This window comes from Cajanus cajan, chromosome 4 (genome assembly GCF_000230855.2).
Source record: "Cajanus cajan strain Asha chromosome 4, NIPB_CcT2T_4, whole genome shotgun sequence".
Classification (NCBI taxonomy): domain Eukaryota; kingdom Viridiplantae; phylum Streptophyta; class Magnoliopsida; order Fabales; family Fabaceae; genus Cajanus; species Cajanus cajan.
The window spans coordinates 47760182-47767858 of NC_138520.1; the positions used below are offsets into that span (position 1 = coordinate 47760182).

A 7677-nucleotide genomic window follows, 5' to 3' on the forward strand; every position below is an offset into this window, starting at 1 on the left:
CTGATTGTAACTAATTAAGTCAAACACCTAAAAAACTATTTTTCTTAAAACATAAATTTTTCCATTGGCTAGCCAATTGAGACAGGGTTTGTGTCGAAGAACCAACTTTCAATGCATTAAGAGTAGAAGCTTTAAAATTCTTCATTCTTTCACGCATTCCTTTACCTTCTTCCTATACCATGATACATTTTATCACCTTTGCAATTTCCTCCTTTTCAACTATGCCATCCTCATTAAATTTTGGCCTTAGTGCCACTTTAAGTATATCAACTAAAAACATTGTATTCATCTTCTATTCTATAAATAGTGGCTATGTTATTTGGGGCACTCCCTCTTGCACACTCTCCAATGTCAAGTTCCAACCACAATGGCTCAAGAACCCACCAACTAATTTGTGACTAAGGACTTGAACCTAAGGTGCCCATAAAGGCACAACCAAACCCTTCTCCTTTATCTTTTCCAAAAATTAAACTTGCTTGGTAAGAATTTCAAAGGGTCCTCATTGGTTAGCTTAGTGGTATACAACCTAGTAACTTTATGGGTTTTTTTAGGTCTGTCGCCACCGGCCCGAAACGGGCTTTCGGCATTCGCGAAGGATGGTTGGACTCTTTTATTTGTTTAAAAATATGGATTGCCAGAATGACTTATTCTCAAACTGAGACCTCGTCAAACGAGCAATTTTATTAAAAGGCTCACCAATCCATGTTAATCCCAAGCGGGACCCTCCATGGATTAGCGGTTTTCATAAAAAGGAAGGGTTCATGGAGTCGCCACCAATGTTTTACTCAAAACATTGGAAAAAGAGGTTTAAGGCAATCGATTCAAAAATCGACTTCGGCCATTACAACCAGAGTCGGGTAAGGGAGTCGGTTACGCGTGGGGAAGGTGTTAGCACCCCACAGCGCCCCTTTCGGGTTCCCTATGACAGATTATTTAAAAATAATAGTGCGAAATTACTAAATTACCCCTATTTATTCTAAGCAATTATAAATTAACTATCTACATGATGACAGTTTAAATATGTACACACAGAAAGCGGTAAAAGAAGGGACTTTAAAGAGATAAACCTTTGAAGCGTGCTTTCTTATATATCTTGACAGAAATTGGGAAGCGTTTTGGCGTTCCCTCCCTCTACAAGACCGCTCGCTCCCTCCTATAAAATTTTAACTATGGAAATCCGGAGGATTTCCCTTCGACTAGGTTCGAGACTCAAGCAAATGGCTCGTGACTCAAGAACTTCGTCGGATCAACTCTCCGAGTGATTTCTAGGCAGAGCACTGCTCAAAAAAACTCAGAATACTCAAGAAGAGGGTTAAAACTCAGTCCAAAAGTGTAGAATGACGTCCAATTGACGTCATATTTATAGGGATGAGGCGCAATACGGCCTCTGGGGGTCAATACGGTCCGTATTGAAGTTTTGAACTACAATACGGCCGTATTGAATTCAGTACGGCCGTATTGAAGTTCAAAAAACCTCAATACGGCCGTATTGAGTTCAGTGCAGCCGTATTGAAGTTCAGAAACTTCAATATGGCCGTATTGAGTTCAGTGCGGCCGTATTGTAGTTTAAAATGTTTAATACGGTCGTACTGAACTTTTGGGAGGCCGTATTGGGCTTCATTCCCTCCATTTTCTTATTTTTTGCTACTCTAAGACCTCTAAACCTACAGATAATCATCCTAGGGTCTTCCAGGGTCTTCCAGGAGTCCTTCCGGCTGACTTTCCTTTGGTCTTCGAGAGTCTTCAAGCTTTATTTCCGACCCGGACAATTTTAGGGGTCTACAAGGTCATTGTACTCACTTGAAACTTCCTCATCAAGTTTTGGCAAGTGTAGACACAGTGACAAAGCCATAGCTAAACTAGGATAGTAAAAATAGGACAAATAGTTCCAACGTTTGAAATGAAAAAAATATACCATCAATGCAATTCAAAGAGCCTTAGAGGATAAGGATTTCAGGACCTCATGTATTGTTGGTAGTGAAAGAGTAATAATGAGTTGAATTTGGAGTCTACCATATGCTCTTTGCGGTAACTGTTCTTTGCTGATTAGAGGGAGAAATATGGAGTCTATGTTTGAAGGAAGTGTTTTAAGATAGGTTTTGGAGGATTCTGGGGTTGACCCAAGTGAGGCAATGATGCATTTCACATGAAAATTTGGGTGAAGTTTGATAAGTCTCTTGGTGAACTCAATTATAAGGACCAAATGGTTGAAAGTACGACTTGAAACAATAACTATGTGACTTGTTTTTGCAATTGAAACAAACTATAGATTATAGCTAGATGTTTTCCTATTCACAATATCGTGAAGGCTAGATATAAATGCATCCTTTATGATAACAATTTCTGATAAATATAGCAAATCATTGGCTTTTGCTTTCTTTATTTGAATTTTATTTACCTTGTTGGGGGTCTATTCATACTAGTTGTAGTTGGCGGTGATTAAGGGAATGGGCCCCCAGAAAATTAGGGGCAAAATCGGTGCATTAATGGAACTAACCTTGTTTAAAGCATCCTTGGTATGTGCATCGTGAAGGTTGACCTGGTCGACCATGCCAACCATGTCGACCAAGTTGACATTAAGTTACGTGGCCATCAATGTTTCTTCCTATTTTCTTTGAAATACTTTGTCCATCAATATAGTAGAAGTTCGCAGCCTCGGTGATGAAGGGGATTTTCTCTTCGTTGTGTGGGTGCATTCTAATATGATTATAGCCGGAATAGGCATCAAGGAAACTGAAGATCTAGTGTCCTGAAGCTCCATCGACAAGACGATCAATACAACAGATTGGGTAGGCATCTTTAGGGCAAGCTTTGTTAAGGATGGTGTAGTCAGTACACATCCTCCATTTCATATTTTCCTTTTTCACTAAAACCACGTTGGCGAGCCAGGTGGTATACGTGATCTCCCTTATGAAGTTTGCTTGTAACAACTTTTTCACTTCCACCTTCGCAGCTTTTCTCTTCTCATCACCCATTTTTCTCTTCTTCTAGGCGATTGGTCAAGTATCTCAAAATACGACGAGCCGATGAAAAAGGAACCTAGGGTCTATTCTAGGCATGTCTAACGTTGTCCATGCAAATAAATCTATGTTATCGTGGACAACACATTTTATTAAGTTCATCTCGGCTGTGTTCATTTGGCACCCCACGTGTGTGACTTGTTCGGGGGTTTCTCTGAGCTAGAACGGAATGAGGTCTTCAACCGGCTTTACTCTCTCCTCCTCACTGACCCAAGGATCAAGGTCAATATTATCCATCATTCCTTGTTTTACTACATTGACACTTTTTTCTACCAAGAAGTCAGCAATAGGTTGCATCTTTAAACTAGCGAGGTAGCATTCCCTAGCCGTCTTTTGGTCGACGTGGACGGTTATCACTTGTCTTTCCCTTGATGGGAATTTCATGCACAAGTGAGGGGTTGAAACAATGGATCCATCAGCGTTAATAGAGGGTCGCCCTAATAAGATATTGTATGATGTGCTGGCATGCACCACAATATAACAGATTTTGAGTTCTCGAAAATCTCCCTGGTCGAAGCCTAATCGAGCGTACAGGTCTATGCACCCTCTTGTTATTACTCTCTCCCTTGAAAATCTGACCAAAGGCTCCATATAAGGTAATATGCTCTCCTTAGGGATTCCTATTTGCACGAAGGTATTCCAATATAATATATTCGTCAAGCTTCCCTGATCAGTTAAAGTCTTCTCTATAATACAATTATGCACTTCAACAGAAATCACCACGGGATCATCCTGAATAGGATCGACCCGTTAGAAATTGCGATCAAAAAATGTTATGGGCAGCATTCGAGGTATCCTCAGCTGTTCTACAACATTTACGAAACGCATCGCCTAGAGGTGCCTTTTCCTCGTCGAGGAGGTGGCTCCTCCTCTAGCAAAACCTCATGCGATGGTGTTTATCACCTTTCTTGGTTGATCGTTACATCCCCTAGAAGGGTCCCTCCGTTTGGCTGAGCGGTATTGACCTCCAACATCGGAGCGTGGTCTTGGCAGTTAACAAAACTTCTCAGGTGACCTTGTTTAATAAGATCCTCCAATTTTTCTTTAAGTGTTAGGCATTCTTCAGTTGAGTGCCCTCTATTATGATGGTACTGACACCTCTTCGTCGTGTCTGCCCTAGGGGGTGTTCACCAGCTTCGATATAGTGAAGATCTCAGAGGCAAGAGCCTGCTCCAATATTTTTTCCCTACTCGCATTGAGTGATGTATATGTTGTGTAATATGGTCTGTGCGGGGGACGAGTACTCAATTGTTTGATGTTCCCCTTTTTAACCGTATCTTGATTATCACCCCTTCGACTATGGCTTTCGTCAACCCTAACCTGATGTCTGATTTTGGCCAACTCTTCCATTTAGATGTATTTTTCACTCGGCATCGGAGATCATTTGTGTCTTTAGGTGGTTTGATGATATTCCACTTGAAAATCTCATGAACACTTCCAAAACTTCTCGGATTCCTTAGAAGAACTTCAAGGAAGAAGACTCCAAGTAGCTTCAATGTGACCTAGGCTTGCTTCTAGCTAAGTCCGGAGAAGAAAGGGTTCCTAACTCTATAAGGAGAAGAGCTCAAGTAGGGTAGAGTTTTAGGATTGGTGACTTTCGGAGGGAAGTATTCTAAAGAGAGAAAACTCATCAATTAATTCCAAAAGTGCTTACATGTTTCGGGCATAAGGAATTTATAGAGAAAATTTAGGTCAACGTAACCATGGGTTAGCCTAAGGTTAAGTGAAACCATGGTAGGGTTCACTTAACCTTAGGCGCCCAAAATTTGAATTCAAAATTTAAATTTTGGAGCCTAAACCCGGATCACCACATGTGCAATTCATTTGGAATGTCATTAGGCTTCCATTTGAGTTGCATTTTGGTCACACCATGTGCATGTGTTGCACATCGCCGAAATGCACACCAAATGTGAATCTAATTACATTCTAATGCAACTTCACATGCAACCTAAATAACCCTAAATTCAAATGACCTTCAAATGAAATCCTAAACTAAATGGCCGTGAATACAAGGCCTAAAAAAATACAAGGCTCTAAGGCCCAACCCTACACTACTCCTAATCTACTTGGGCTTGAGTCAAAGCCCAACAAAACAATGTGATGGGGTTTCCTTGAGCTTGGGCCCACTCCTCTTGTATCCTCCTTGCCATAGCCCTAGTAGTTGGGCCCTTGGCCCATGGGCTTCCTCCATCATCCCCTCCCTCTTGAAGAAGATTTTTCCTCAAATCCAAAGCATCCTCCTCTTGGGTAGCCAGTCCTGTAAAGAGAGATAAATCAGAAACATTAAAACTAGGACTAACACCATATTCAGAAGGGAGATCTAGGACATAGGCATTATTATTTATTTTCCTAAGGACTTGAAAGGGTCCATCTCCTCTAGGACTAAGCTTTGACTTTCTTTTGGAAGGAAACCTATCTTTCCTAAGGTGTAGCCAAACCCAGTCACCTTCCTTGAAGACAACTTCCTTTCTACCCTTATTATTATATTTTTGATATTTTCGATTTGGGATTGAATATGATCTCTAACCCTCTCACGTAATTTTTTAACAAACTCAGCCCTAGATGTGCCTTCTTTATGAATAAAGGAACAACATTTGGTAGGGGTAATAAATCCAAAGGAGTAAGAGGATTGAAACCATAGACAATCTCAAAAGGAGACATGTTAGTGGTTTTGTGAACCACTCTATTATAGGCAAACTCCACATGAGGGAGATAGTCATCCCATGACTTTTTATTGCCTTTGAGGATTGCCCTCAACATAGTCCCTAGAGACCTATTTAATACCTCAGTTTGCCCATCATTTTGGGGATGACATGTGGTAGAAAATAGAAGTTTAGCTCCTAGCTTTGCCCAAAGAGTTTTCCAAAAATGACTAAGGAACTTAACATCTCTATCTGAGACTATAGTTTTGGGTAACCCATGAAGTCTCACAATTTCTTGAAAGAATAATTTAGCAATGTTGCTTGCATCATCCACTTTGTGGCATGGAATAAAGTGTGCCATTTTACTAAAACGGTCCACAACCACAAAGATGGAATCCTTTCCTCTTTGGGTCCTAGGCAAACCAAGGATAAAATCCATGGAAATGTCTACCCAAGGAGAATTGGATATTGGCAAGGGGGTGTATAGTCCATGAGGTTTGGTGGTAGACTTTGCTTGTAAACAAGCAATGCAACTACTACAAAACTTTTGAACATCTCGTTTCATATGAGGCCAAAAGAATTTCTCTCTCAAAAGTGAAAGAGTTTTCTCAATTCCAAAATGCCCCATAAGCCCACCCTCATGGCTTTCCTTGACCAAGAGTTTCCTAATAGATCCTTGGGGTACACAAAGTTTATTTTCTTTAAAAAGATACCCCTCAGAAATATAGTACCCTTGATAAGGTTTTTGACTACATAAAGAATAAAAGTTAGCAAAATCAAGGTCTTTCTCATACAATTCCTTGATGTCATCAAACCCTAGTATTTGAGAACCTAGGATGTTCAATAAAATATGTCTTCTTGACAAAGCATCAGCTACTACATTTGTAGAGCCCTTTTTATATTTGATGACATAAAGAAATTGCTCAAGGTACTCAACCCATTTTGCATGCCTCTTATTTAACTTATGTTGACCCTTCAAGTATTTAAGTGATTCATGATCACTATGGATAACAAATTCCTTGGTCACAAGGTAATGTTCCCAAGTTTGAAGGGCACGAACCAAAGCATATAACTCCTTGTCATAGTTAGGGTAGTTCAAGGCAGCCCCATGAAGTTTTTCACTGAAATAGGCTATGGGGTGGCCACCTTGTAACAACACAACTCCTATGCCAAGACCTGAAGCATCACATTCTAGCTCAAAAGTTTTGCTAAAATCAGGTAGAGCTAGAACAGGTGCTTGAGTGAGTTTATGCTTAAGCTCTTGAAAAGCTAAATAATGTTTTTCTTGCCACTCAAAGGCCACATCCTTCTTCACCAACTCATTGAGAGGTGAAGCTAATGTAGAGAAGTTAGGAACAAATCGTCTATAAAAGCTTGCCAAACCATGGAAGCTCCTAACTTCACTAACATTAGTAGGAATAGGCCATTCTTGGATGGCTTTGATTTTCTCGGGGTCTACATGAACCCCCTTTTTACTTACCACAAAATCGAAGAAAATAACATTATCCACACAAAAAGTGCACTTGTCCACATTGGCAAACAAGTGATTGTCTCTAAGAACAAGTAAAACTTGTCGTAGGTGATCCACATGATCACTTAGACTTTGGCTATATATTAAAATATCATCAAAATAAACAACTACAAACCTACCAATGCAATCCCTAAGGGCATGATTCATCAACCTCATGAATGTGCTAGGTGCACTAGTAAGCCCAAAAGGCATTACCAACCATTCATATAGTCCAAACTTAGTCTTAAAAGCAGTTTTCCACTCATCACCTTCCTTGATTCTAATTTGGTGATATCCACTTTTAAGATCAATTTTGGAAAATATAGATGACCCATGCAATTCATCAAGCATGTCATCAAGCCTAGGAATTGGGTGCCTATATTTTATTGTGATGTTGTTGATGGCTCTACAGTCACAACACATCCTCCGTTTTCCATCTTTTTTTGGCACCAAGATGACAGGCACAGCACAAGGGCTTAGACTCTTTTGAATCCAACCCTTATCC

At 40.1% G+C, this 7677-nt stretch overlaps 1 pseudogene; it reads right to left on the reverse strand.

Annotated features, from left to right (window-relative positions):
- Positions 1–1771: 1771 nt before the first annotated feature.
- On the reverse strand, positions 1772–2560 carry LOC109794272 (hydroquinone glucosyltransferase-like; annotated as a pseudogene).
- Positions 2561–7677: the final 5117 nt, after the last annotated feature.